This window comes from Bombina bombina, chromosome 6 (assembly GCF_027579735.1).
Source record: "Bombina bombina isolate aBomBom1 chromosome 6, aBomBom1.pri, whole genome shotgun sequence".
Lineage (NCBI taxonomy): Eukaryota > Metazoa > Chordata > Amphibia > Anura > Bombinatoridae > Bombina > Bombina bombina.
In genome coordinates this window covers 304,387,459-304,402,384 of record NC_069504.1, presented here as the reverse complement: position 1 = coordinate 304,402,384, position 14,926 = coordinate 304,387,459, and positions in this window count along the sequence as shown.

Sequence of the window (14,926 nt, the reverse complement as noted above, 5' to 3'; positions counted from 1 at the left end):
ATCAGGCAGGTAGGGGTTAACCAATAGAGTAGTCAGGTAAGCAGTGTCCAGCAACGTGTTATCAGGCAGGTAGGGGTTAACCAATAGAGTAGTCAGGTAAGCAGTGAAAACCGGTTAGAGACTGCTGGTTTAAGAAGAGACACGTGAAAGACAGGGTGAATCTTCAAGTTGTCTGGTAAAGCCACCCTGTAGGCAGTAGAACATACCTTGGAAACAATCCTGAATGGTCCGATGTATTTGGGACCCAATTTAGCACAGGGTTGTTTGAGTCGGATGAATCTGGTGGAAATCCAAACCTTGTCTCCAGTCCGAAAAGAGGGCGCCTTCCGGCGTCTGCGATCAGCAAATCGTTTATACTTTTGAGTAGAGAGAAGAAGGATTTCCCGAATCTTCTTCCAGTGTTTACAGAGACTTCTCACTGTACGATCTGCTCCAGGAACTCCAGAACCTCCCGAAGACATAGGAAAAGTTCTAGGTTCGAATCCATAGGCTGCCTTGAAAGGAGAAGTCTGTAAAGAAGAGTTGAAGCGGGAATTGTAAGCAAGTTCTGCTAAAGGAAGAAGCTGCAACCAATTGGAGTGCTGATGATTAACATAGTGCCTGAGATAGGACTCAAGAGATTGATTTACCCGCTCAGTTTGACCGTTGGATTGAGGATGATGCGCAGTAGAAAGAGATATGGTAACTCCAAACTGTTTGCACAGAGATTTCCAAAATCTTGAGACAAATTGAACTCCTCGATCAGAAACGATGTCCAAAGGAAATCCATGTAATCTGGTGATATGGAGTATAAACAATTCAGCGAGTTTCTGGGCCGATGGTAATCCAGTTAAAGGAACAAAATGAGCTGCTTTGGAAAACCTGTCTACCACAACCCATATGGTCTTGTTTCCGGCTGAATTAGGAAGATCTGTAATAAAGTCCATGGAAACATGAGACCAGGGATAGTACGGAACAGGCAGAGGTTGTAAGAGCCCAAGAGGTAATGATGAAGATTGTTTATTTGAGGTACAGGAAGTACAAGCTGCAACATAATCCTTGACATCTTTGCCCATGGAAGGCCACCAGACATGTTGTTTGAGTTTCCACAAAGTATTACGTACTCCTGGATGTCCAGACAGAACATTATCATGAGCCCAACGAAGAAGTTTTAGGCGGAATTCAGTAGGTACAAATAAGATCCCAGGAGATATGTTATAAGATGAAGGAACAGAAGCTTGAGTGGACTGTAACGCTTGTAAAGGAAACGTAGATAACTGAGCCAGAACTTTAGCAGGGCGAAGAATGGGTTCAGAATCCAGAAATGTAGAATCAGAAGCCATAAATTGTCTAGATAAAGCGTCTGCTTTCGTATTCTTAGAGCCAGAAATATAAGAGAGGACAAAATTAAATCTGGAGAAGAACAGAGCCCATCGGGCTTGACGTGAGTTGAGGCGTTTGGCAGTATGAAGATACAGAAGATTTTTATGGTCTGTGAGTATAAGAAACGGTTGAACAGTGCCTTCAAGCAGATGTCTCCATTCTTCCAAAGCCATTTTAATAGCTAACAGTTCTTTGTTTCCAACGTCATAATTCAGTTCGGAAGTATTGAACTTCTTGGAGAAAAATCCCACAGGAAGGATTTTGCTGAGATAGTACTGCCCCAGCAGCAATCAGAGAAGCATCCACTTCAAGAATGAATTGAAGAGTCGGAACAGGATGGCAAAGAATGGGAGCCGAAGTAAATGCAGACTTTAGAGATTCAAATGCCTGTACAGCTTGATCAGACCAATGCTTGCAATCCTGACCCTTTTTAGTAAGAGCGGTAAGGGGTGCCGAGATGTTAGCAAAGTCCTTTATGAACTTACAATAGTAATTGGCAAACCCCAGGAACCTTTGAAGAGATTTTAAGGAAGTAGGTCTAGGCCAGTCTAGGATAGCCAACAGTTTGTCAGAATCCATCTTGAATCCAGACGGAGAAATAATGTAACCCAAGAAAGGAATAGATTCTTGATGAAAAGAACACTTTTCAAGCTTGGCAAAAAGAAAATTCTCACGTAATCTCTGGAGTACTAATGTAACATGATGAATGTGATCCTGTACAGTCCAGGAATAAATCAGAATATCATCAAGATAGATAATAACGAATTGATTAAGATAGTCTCTGAATATTTCATTAACGAAATGTTGGAAAACTGCAGGGGCATTGCATAACCCAAAAGGCATAACTAAATATTCGTAGTGTCCAAACCTAGTGTTGAAGGCAGTTTTCCACTCGTCCCCTTTACGAATTCTGACCAAATTATATGCCCCACGAAGATCCAATTTGGTAAAGATGGAAGCACCCTGGAGACGATCAAATAATTCGGGAATGAGAGGGAGTGAATAACAATTCTTGATTGTAATTTGATTTAGATAATCAATGAAGGACGAAGACCTCCATCTTTCTTTTCCACAAAGAAGAAACCTGCCCCTACTGGAGAAGAAGAAGGGCGGATAAAACCTCGGGCCAAATTATTGTTGATATATTCCTCAAGTGAAACATTTTCTTGACGAGAAAGTGGGTAAGTTTTACCCTTAGGTAGAGGTGCTCCTGGTAATAAGTCAATGGGACAATCAAAGGTCCGGTGAGGAGGTAATACTTCAGCATCTTTTTTGGAAAAGACATCACAAAAAGAATCAGGCAAAGAATCAGGAACGTCCAAGACTGCCACAACAGTACTGGAAGTTTTGGGAGCATTCCGTAGACACTGTGTGAAACAAGAAGATCCCCAAGCAACAAGCTCTCCTTTAGACCAGGAAAAAACTGGATCATGTAGTTGAAGCCAAGGAAGTCCCAAAATGAGGGGAAACTGTGGGGAAGAGATGATGTCAAAACAAATGGTTTCGGAATGAAGTACTCCTACAGACATGAGAAGAGGAATGGTAGAATATCGAATGAAACCAGAACCTAAAGGTTGACCACTGACAGTAGTGACTTTAATTATTTGGCTCTTGGAAAGCAAAGGAATACGAAGAGCATTGACAAACTCTGAATCCATAAACATTCCTGCAGCTCCAGAGTCGATGAGTGCTTGAGCCTGAAATTTGATGTTGCCAAAGTGGACAGTAACCGGAACAAACAGCTTGGGATTGAGGGAAGAAAAAGAACTTTGGCTTAACTCAGCCCCTCTTCCTGGAGTTAAGCCCTGGCTTTTACTGGACGAGTTGGACAATCTTTTAACATATGCCCCTTAATACCGCAGTAAAGACATAGTCCCAGATTACGCCTTCTGAGACGTTCAGCTTCGGATAATTTAATAGCACCAACCTCCATGGGTTCACTTGACTCAGAGATAGAAGTATTTGGAGTAGGAAGTTTTGGAGAATGAGGCATAGGACGAAAGGAAGTTCTGATAAAGGATCTTCTATTACGGTCACGTTCATGGAGACGCTCAGAGTAACGAGCATCAAGCTTGATACATAGGTTGATAAGATCTTCTAGAGAATCGGGAAGATCCCTATAAACCAATTCATCTTTCAAACGATCACAAAGACCTTTACGAAATGCTGCACGCAGTGCCCCATGATTCCACATAGTTTCAGCAGCTAAAGTCCGGAATTCTATAGCGTATTGTGCTACAGAAAGAGATCCTTGTCTTAAATCTAAAAGTCCTGCTTCAGCCGCCGCTGATCTACCAGGTTTTTCAAACACAGAAGAAAATATAGATACAAAAGTGTCAAAATCCTGGAGCAAAGGATCATCCTTTTCCAACAGTGGAGAAACCCAAGCCAGGGCTTTACCCTTCATAAGAGAAATTAAAAAGGTGATCTTGGAGGAAGAGGAAATAAACATCTGAGGATTATTTCTGAAGTGAAGGCGGCACTGATTAAGAAATCCTCGACAGTCTTCAGGATTGCCGTCATATTTATCCGGTAGTGGAATTCTAGGAATGAAGTGTTCTGCAAGTTGTGGCGGATTAAACGCAGGGTTAGAGCTGGCCGCAGGAACAACAGGTGTTGCCGAGGCTTGAGAAGGAGGAGAAAGGTTATGCAAAAGAGCAGTTATTTGATCCAATTTAGAATCCAGGGATTGCAGGTGTGCAGAGTGGGTTCCAAGAAGCTGTCCCTGTAAAGCCAATGCTCTGGATAACTCACCAGGGTCCATTATATGGCCTGTTTGTAATGTCTGGATAGGTAAAGTCCAGAGTTAGACCCAAATGCTAGAATGAGGTTAATAACACCCTAGCACAGTGAGTATATACCAGGATCTGACCCTGCGACAGCTGTAGTATAATATACTCACAGTAATAGACTGGAAGATGACACAGCAGGGTCAGGAGAAGAAACTTTGTGTAGAAAGGGTTAACCAATAGAGTAATCAGGCAGGCAATGTCCAGCAACGGGTAATCAGGCAGGTAAGGGTTAACCAATAGAATAGTCAGGCAAGCAATATCCAGTAACGTGTAATCATGCAGATAGGAGTTAACCAATAGAGTAGTCAGGTAAGCAATGTCCAGCAACGTATTATCAGGCAGGTACGGGTTAACCAATAGAGTAGTCAGGTAAGCAATGTCCAGCAACGTGTAATCAGGCAGGTAGGGGTTAACCAATAGAGTAGTCAGGTAAGCAGTGTCCAGCAACGTATTATCAGGCAGGCAGGGGTTAACCAATAGAGTAGTCAGGTAAGCAGTGTCCATCAACGTGTTATCAGGCAGGTAGGGGTTAACCAATAGAGTAGTCAGGTAAGCAGTGTCCAGCAACGTATTATCAGGCAGGCAGGGGTTAACCAATAGAGTAGTCAGGTAAGCAGTGTCCAGCAACGATATCAGGCAGGTAGGGGTTTAGAATAAGCAGGCACAAATTCAGGAATCACAAGAATAAATTTGTACTCACATAGCCCATGAGTAACAACAAACAGGCACCGATGAGAGGAGACGCCGGAATAAGAAGGCCTCCTGATGTCATCGGAAGAGCCGACAGGAACAGGGTTGCTAAGCAACCAATGAAAGCGCTACCGCGCTGAGACAGAGGAAGCGATCAGCAGCTGAGCGATTGCGACACCCACCACCCAACCAACCAACCCCCCCCCAAATAAAACACCTATCTAAAATAACCTAAGCTACCCATTGCCGTGAAAAGGGCATTTGTATGGGAATTGCCCTTAAAAGGACATTTAGCTCTTTTACATGCCCAGACCCTAATCTAAAAATTAAACCCTTAAAAAAACCTAACAGTAACCCCCTGCGATCCACTTACAGTTCTTGAAGTCCCGCTTGAAGGATCCATCCAGCCAGAGAAGTCATCATCCAGGCAGCAAGAAGTCTTCATCCGGGCGGCCTCTTCCATCTTCATCCATCCTGAGAAGTTCTCTAACACTCAATGGAAGTAAGATTGTACATTATATGTTCCTTTAAAATCATTTGTTTCTTTTTACTTTTGTGTATGTACCTTTAAGGTGAAGGGTTAATGAAATGTGTATTTAAGGAAGGTATGGTGCAGCTGATTGTATCCCTGACGAAGTGCCGCTTAAAGGCTACGATCATCTCTGCAAAGCTACAATATTCTCCCAGACCGGTGTTAGTGGAACGGATTATAGGAGACCGCTATCCCGCTGAGTGGGGCCGGTACATATAAGTATAAAGCTGTTTTTAGACTGTGTGCTGTTTAACCTTGTAACTTCAGTGTGCTGGATTGTACTAATTATACAAGATGTTATACCTGGATATGTATTGCAACACTGTTGCTAAATGCACTATATATCTTGCATTGGATTGACAATATTACGTGGGTTTGTGCACAGGACATAAGACCGTTTAAACTAAAGTAGCTTTATAGAGTTATTTAACAGCTTGGAACCTTATAACTATTGGATCATTTGATTTAGACATACACGGTTGCATTTACTACAAAAGCATTTAACTTGATACTCAGCGTGAAAGCCTTCCAAGTAATTATACAAACTTTTACTACTGATTTAAGTGTGTTGTATACATTCAGCTGCATGGTTGTATTTCTTGAATAGTGTCAATGTATGTTTCTCCCATCCAAACCATTTTGAACAGGACAAGACAGACATTAGTTATTTTTTAAACAGTTTATTACATCTTACACAACAATTACAATAATTTCTGACTGAACTGAAGCAGACTAACACATGTATCTACATATGGAACCTTGGTATAATTCATTTTCAACCATATATATTACAAATCAAATTTATATATATATATATACATACATACACACACTTATGGTCACTGTTGGACAAGTTGTTCAGAGGATAGTGAGTTCTCAGCATGCTTCTTATAGCACCTGGAGAAACTTTCTGCATGTGTCAATTATTTTTACGATTTACTCGGTATTCCCTGTGATTCATACACTATGGGCTAAATGTACTTTCCCTGTAGGCGGACAGGTTCACAAGTAGTGAACCTGTCTGCCTACAATCGCCACTTGCGATGTTGCATTGCATGGCAAAATTTTAACATTGCACAAGAGGATTTCCCCTGCACCAACTGCTCTAGAGCAGCGAATGTCAATCACCCGAATGAGCGGCTCACTTTTGCGGACTTTCTCCACATTGCGAATGCAGCTTAATAAATTTAGCCTTATGTGGCTTCTCCTGTGCTGATGATATGTCTATTTCATAGAATACGTTATGCCTATATTTTGCTTTGAAGATAATGGAATATTATTTTATTGAACTTACTCTGTTCTGTTGGATTTCATGTTTTTATTTTCAGGCTATTTGCCCCTTATTTACCACCTAAGGGCTAGATTACACGACTGTTAAAAATGGGTTTGTTTTGTTAAGTAACAAGTTAATTTTCACTTACGTATTACATGCCACTTGTAGGTAAAATCCCTTGCTCTTGCTATGCACATGTGGTCATGGGTAGCTACCACTTGCTATGTAATACAAATATACTCAAATAGTAACCAGAACCTGTATATAGTGGCGTGAATAGACTCAAATCAATCATTAAAATGTTTGCTATGCAGCACAGCTCTTAATTCAAAATCTTCTTTACTGAGGAGTTTTAAGGAGCTTTAGTTGCATATTTTGCTTATGCAACCATAGCAACAGCTTAATTTGCTACAAGTCCATGTGTTAGAGTCAGAGTGGCGTAGTTACAGGAGCAAAGTAGTTGTAGCAGTAGCAATTTTAAAAAAGATTGATTTTCCCTTCCCTTGTTTCTACAAGAAATAATGAATGTATTTATATTTATAAAAAAAATAACAGTTACACTTGCAATACCATCTTATTATATAAATAAGTACAATTTTCCTAATTTCAACATTCATATATTGTATTGTTTTAAAACCATAAGTATATTTTACCAATGCCCTAGTATTACTACTAACTCCATTATAGTATAAATCTATTAAATTAAATTTGGTTTTGATAATATTTAATGGTGTCTTGCCATACATACCAAAGGAAAGATTAATAAAAGTAAGTTATAATGTTTATTTTAAAAAAAAAAATGCAATCTTATATAGTTTACCAACACTAGTATTACATTTCAAGTTTTGAATCCACCCATAGCAAAAAGAGATGTAGCAACATACCTGGGAGTGCGAGAGTAATAGTGGTGAGGAGCGCACCAGAGGGCATACTCCAATTGTCAATCGCTATGGATGGTGTGAGTACTCTAAGTGACAGCTTGTAAGGGGTTAATTTCAGGGGTATGAGAAGGATAGCTTAGGGGCTACAACTTTTACACAATATCCCACTCACTTGTTATTTTTGTTCTGCAGCTCTGTGTCTGCATCACTTATTTTTGTATATTTGTACATTTTGTTCTGTCATATTAAACTTTTGGTACTTATTGTTATGACTCCAGGTCGCCATGATACTATTTTGATGCCAGGTTGCTTTGTCTCGCGTCACCTGTGACGTATTGCGTTGCCTGTGACGCATCGCGTCACCTTTGGTGCACTTTTTCCTTTAATGGCATTTAGTTTCTCTATTTCATCGCCCTTGTATTGAGTTTATCTATGGGTGTGTTTTGTGCTATTTTTGGATATCGAACTTTGGCTTGTGACCTGGACCTCCTTTGACTATTCTTCTGCTCGCTGATTTCACCTTGTTTGTTGCCTGATAGGTTCTGACCTTGGATATTCCTGACTTCTCTTCTGGATTCTGATTCTGCTTCCTGTGACTGTTTGGTTTGACCCCTGGCTTGTCGACTCCGCTTTGACGTCCCGGTGTTTTCCTGGTATTCAGCTCTTTATTATTCTCTTATACATTAGTCATCTTCCTCCTGGGTCCTATCACTACTATCCTAATAGATTTTTCGTTATCACTCCACTTGACGCCGGGATAACAAGACTACCGGACGCAATTGGTTTGATAGCGGAATATCTGAAAGGATCCTAACACTTCCTTACAGAGTCTAAAAGACCTGTCCCCACTTTATCTATATCAGACCCACTAGAGGGAAGATCCTCTGTTCACACTTTTTCTCAAATGGTGTGTTTAGCCATCAAGTCTGTCCCAGTTTGCCTTCTATCACAATTATGCAATGTATGTGTTTCCTACTTCATGCATTCTGACTAACCTAATACCATTTTTTTCTGCAAAAAGTGTTTGTCCTGCTACTGTGTATATATCTCTTAGAGAGTTTCCATGGGGTTTTCTCCTGAGTTAACAGATAATCCACATTCTACTGTAATTGAAATTGTAGCAACTAACCCACAATCAAGTAAGCACAAATCCTGTGATGGTATACATTCAGATGATGTTCTCACTTCTAAGGCGTCTAAACATATTGTTGAGGTTCCTGACATTTTGCAGGATTTTACATCTGACAATTCTGAATGTTCTTCAAAATTCTGAGATTTCTACAGATGATCAATTCCTTTATGCTTAGTGTGGAGGTTCTTAAAACTTAGGGCCTAAAAGATAATAAAAAAACTTTTTAAGCCTTCTCCAGATGTATTTCATGTTCCTGAGTATGGACTTCATGTACTAAGAGGGGGCGGACAGCTTCTCAACTTGCACAGCTGTCTGCCTGCCTTTGCTATATACGGGCAGCGGATCTTTTCGCCGTATGTATCATTACACACTCATCGCAGTGTGTAATGCCCGCCCCTTCATATGCTCAACTGAAGGGGCTGTCAATCATGCAGAGCAAATGAGCTCTCTTTAATTTTCCCTTGCCACCTCAGAGGGGGAGTAGGGTGTAAGAAGCACCGTTCTAATGACCACTGCTTCTTACATTGCGGGAAGCAGGCTCGCATATGCAAACCTGTATAAATACCACCGGTGGTTTAAAACAAAATCAAAATAAAAAAAATCACATGAACATAAAGTATAAAAACAGTAAAGTGCGGTATTCAAAGTTCCAGATATGGAGTACTCTCTTATATCCAAAGTTTTGGATATTCACTTTTATGGTAATATGAAAAGGGTCTATAGAGATTTTGGGAGCTAATTGCCATCCCACGAATTGAAAATAAACAAGTATGCCACTACCTTGATTCTTGTCAGATGTCCCGTTATACCTCACCACTTGTAATCTTTTACTTTGGTTGCACTCATGCGCTGGTATCCATAGGACTCTAATGCTGTTAGCTTTCTCGTGTTTCTTCCTCGGGTAACCCTTCCGCTTCTGACATGCCGGTCACGTGAGCATTTTACCCTCCAATCTGGTGTGGTCTTTGGCATGTGAATTTTTAAAAATGTATTTTCCAGTGTAGATCTGATGTGTTTATAATACTTACATCGCACTCTGTTTCTCCTGGGTAGATACTAATTGTCGTGTTTCAGCCACAAGTGGCCTTTATCAAGACGTATCTCTGTATCCTGGAGAGTGTTCCTTTTTATAGTGTTCTCATGTGTTACCTGAAAATATTCTTAGCTCCACCTCTTAAAGGGATTTTTAGTTTTTTTGTTGTTAAAGGGATTTTCATTACCATCATTTTTCTTGTGAACTATCACAGGTTTTTAAATAGATTTACTTTCTTTCTAATGGTTTTTAGAGCGTTAATGTTTATTATTATGACATTTGAATGTCCATTCTTCTCATGTTTCTAAAACAAAGTCTCTTGTTACTGTGTATTTCTAATATAGATAGATTATTACATAAAACCAAAAATAAAAATTGATAGATAAAAATTGTTACATTTCATCACTAAAAATATATTTTTGAGTTACCTTATATATAGAAGAAAAATAGGTACATATATCAATTCATTGATAAATAATATATTTATTATGTTATGTGATCCTTTTATTATTTGGTATTTTGAGATATAAGGGATAGTTTATTTTAAAAAGTTTATAATAACATCTAAAATATGATCTTTAAAAATCCAGTATAGGGCCTTTTTATTTCCTAATTTCACCTCATTTATCTTATTTGTTATTCATTAAGGAAGGGATTTAGGTGCAATTCGTCATTTAGACCTTTTGGGGTCAAAGTATCCATCTCAAATACTAAGTTGGCCTCTTGATATAAAAGTTTTTTCTCGTGATCACCCCCTCTTCAATCTTTTTTAACTAATTTGATGCCCCTATATTTAAGATCTTTGGAATTTTGATTATCGCACTTCTTAAAATAATTGGAAAGTAAGTGACCATCGAACCCCCTTTTTATATTATAAAGATGTTCCCTTATCCTATCCCGTAATAACCTTTGTGTTTTCCCTAAATACTGTTTGTGACACGGGTATTCTATTAAATACACAACACCTTCACTTGAACATCTGATTGTATCTTGAATTTGGATTTCTTTTCCATTTGAAGTAGAAATGACTTTTGGAAGAAGCCTCTGATGTCATTACCTGAGAGATCCCTGAGAGATGTTTTTATACTCACTTGTGGCTAACTGATTTTTTAAATTGTGCAACCAAAGTAAAATATTACAAGTGGTGAGGTATACTGGGACATCTGACAAGAATCAAGGTAGTGGCATACTTGTTCATGTTCAATTCGTGGGACGGAAATTGGCTCCCAAAACCTCTATAGACCCTTTTCATATTACCATCAAAGTGAATATACGGAACTTTGGATAAAAGAGAGTACTCCATATCTGGGACTTTGAATACCGCACTTTACTGTTTTTATACTGTATGTTCATGGGATTTTTTTTTTTTTTTAAATCACCGGTGGTATTTATATAGGTTTTATTAAATTTATATTAAATATTATCTTGTAATAATTGTTTTATGAGGTTATTCATATTTGAGTGCACCTTTTGTTTTTCTACTTTGCCATTCAGGTTTGTTTCCAGAGAACATTCCATTTTTAGGTTGCTTAAATCGTTCCCCACTCTGTAGCTTGACATTTGAAGGTTGTTAACCTGTGTCTGTTACTAGTATCGCACATGCAAACCTGCCCCACAAGGGCTACGGAGTAGCTGTCACTGCTTCGTACATGGAGCCCTTATTCTTAGACATAATTTAAAGAGAATAGAAAAAAAACAGTTATTCCTTTTGCTCCGTTCATCTAAGTTTATAATGATGTAAGTTTATAAAGATGTAATAAAGGAATTCATCAGATAAAAATAAATTATGTTTTTATTCATTTTGAGTGCAAGTTTCTGAAGCTCATCTTGATATATGCATGTGTTAAGGACCTGAAACTTTAAGTTCATGTTTAAAATGCCTATTTTTAATTAGGTTAAAGCATTGATTTTCCAGGAAGAATAGGGACTAACCACTCAAGCACCCATATAGTAACTTCAGAAACGTAACAAATATTCAAATGGGCCACATGATTTGTGTAATATCATTAGTCGACTTGATTACACGGTAGAGTATATTTTCACTAGCTAACTTGGTTTAGCCACACCTAATTATTTTGTCAAATATAACAACCATCTGAATAAGTTTATACACTTACTTTAAATAACAGCCCAATGCTTGAGTTGCAAAGATTTCTAAAAAAATAATAATAAATAATAAATGCAAACTTGGATTCATAGAAATGATAGAATTATAAATGTTGCTATTTAATTACAATAGATCCCAGTCTAAAAAGCAGATTATTTATTGCACTATTGTTTGAATCCAGTATGATTTTCCTAGCTTTCTCTTTTAAAATTGACTTACGCTGAGAAACTATGTGAAAATTACAAAAAGATCTGGTTGTTTATTGTTTATTTGTGCTTGATTTGTGTTAATTTTCCATTACACAATTTGTGTAACTATTACAACTTATATCAAAATAATGTTTAATATTGATTTTGCTAAAATTGTGTTTATAACTGTATCACTGTCACATATACCTGTAGATTAAATGGTATGTTTAGAACTGCATTTATAATATGCAACTGATTGGCAAAACTGATGTCAATAGGGAAATTAAGAATACAACCTTATGCTATAATATTATAAAGGAATTAACAATAACTCCATTCAACTGACTTTTTCATTTCTTTGTAGATATTGTTCTAGCAACACAATCCTCACTATGTAATCAGGCTATACAGACAACATGGAAAATAACAGATAGCACTTCAATGTAACATGAAGGAGAATATTGCGTTTGGCAGCAATTGGGAAAACTCACTGTCAAAATATAGACAAGCTATATGGCAGTCTGTCAACAGGATTCCCTGGGGTTAAGAGTAAATGAAAAATTCAGACCAATTGTCACAACAAAACATTGACATCTTATACATTGGTGGAGAAACAAAATCATCTTTCTGTGCAATTTAAATGCAATTTCGAATAAGATTACATAACAGAAAAAAATCAATATAATTAGACAATGTATAATACTCATGCATTTGTTTCTAAGGTGTACACATATATTGTAACTTTTATTGAATTTATCTTTAGCGTTATTGCTCTCCAAGCTTGTGAATGACTGTTTAGATTTCTGTTATCGAATGCTTTAGAATAATTCATACGCCTCTTTATTGGGCCAAGAGATTTCAGCTGCTCCTTGAAGATGAAGCCCAAATGATTACGTATTATGAGAGACAGATAATAGCCTCTAAAGCATAAGAAGCTTACACTCCAAAGAGAGTAGTAATCATCCTTAAATATTCCTCCTTTCTTGGCATTTAGTCCTCCATAAAAAATTATAGTAATTTTTGCTGAGTAGAGTTTTTCACATACATATATGAAAAGATGTTTTGATGAGAGTTTCAAGCTATTCAGAGTAAAGAAAAGACTTACCAGAGATACAATAAAAATGGCAGTTTGCAGTAGAGGCAATCCTGTATTGGAATTGGAAGTGAAAATGTTTTCTACTTTGCTTCCAGGGTTTCTCTGGGGAATGTTCCATAATGAAACTTCTAAAAATACAGTCAAAGCTCTTAGACACTTTGTGGAGGTAAGGAGAGATACAATTTTCTAAGGTGTGACTATTTACAACATGCATCAAAATATTAGTGGTCAAAGGCATATTTGAAGGGTATTTAAACAGCAGCTATATGTCAAGTGAATCTATTTTAGTTGTGTAGAATATGAAGCTAACATTAGTATCTAAGCATATTAGTAATAAAAAGCTGTTTTCATTAACCCGACCAGGATTATCTCAGATTCACAATCCTGATATGAGTTTTGTTTTACAAATCCATAGATAAATGCAGTTGCTGGTATCCTTATGATAAATTGATCTAATTACCAAAATATTCTGGATTTTTCTAAAAGTCTTTTAACATAATTTAGGGTAACATTATTATTCTTTTCAGAAATATCTCTCAGAGGAGTATTGAAATTACAACACGAGGACAGATATAGCCCTTCATATACCTAGTGAGGATTTCCTTCTTTGTTTTCATTGATCCTTCTTCTTTTTAGGTAAAAAGAGCTGCATTTTCTGTAGCATACCTGTTTTGTTTATTCAATCCAGACACTCTGTGGCATTTATGAAATGATTTTGATTAAAGCCAGTAACCAGAGATTGATCCCTAAAAACTGGTGCTTCTCTTTCAAAACAGAACATCATTAATCCATCAGCTCAGGGTCTTAGAAGGTCAAGCCTAACTTTAATAAAAAGGAATGGCAATACATGTTTAGAAAAGAATGATCTGGCTACGGAATATTTTATAATTGGTTAAAAATAAATTTGATTAGATTGTAGATTGTGAATATTTTTTTTTTCTCAGTAACATTGAAGGCATTTGTTAAAAAAAAATGTCAACATCTTATAAAATTTGTGTCCCATTGTGTGTGTGTTTTTTTTTTTTTAATACATTTTTTATTGAAGTTGTGAAACAAAATTACACACGAGGTCCGTCCATAGACCAGGATAATACAAAAGTAGAGTATAGATTAACAGTGCAAGAACATTACATACAACTACAAAGCAATGATCCAATTTATCAATGTGAAAAGATTGAGCTGAATAACTTCAGGATCTGTATGGAAAATTGTAGCTGTCTACCTACTGTCATTGGAGTCTACCAGGAGAGATATACCTGAAGAAATAAAACTATCAGATAGGTTCCGCTACTGTTTGGTGAACTGGGCTGGACGAAAGCAACTGGGACTTCCTTTTTATATTAAGTCAAAGGACAGATGAAACCACATATAAATGCTCCCCCTAATGTCAGAGGGGTCACTCTTGGACCTAAGTGATCTAGTGAGGGTGAGATGTGGTGTTGGAGCTTATGAGTTGGTTCTTCCTGAGCAAAAGTATAGAAAGGGGAGAAAGAGTGCAGCGAGCCGCTCTTATTGGGAAAAAAGGGAGGGGGGAGCAGGGCTGCCCGGGCTGAGTATATTAGTGTTGAGGGTGAGATGTTGGGAACATTTGGTTATGAGGTATAAGGATAAGTCTTAATGGGGATATACATTATAAAACTATAGAGAGATGCGTATTTCAAAACGAATTGGGAGACCTAACTGACTTATATATGGAATCAAATATACCGTGTTGGTGAGTGTAGGGTAGTTATGGCTCATGTAAGTGAGATGGGTATGACAAAAAAGCATGTTCCATTATAAAATACTCAGTGTACCCGTTTGGAGACCCAGTAAAGAACTAGAGCAGAGATAAATGAGG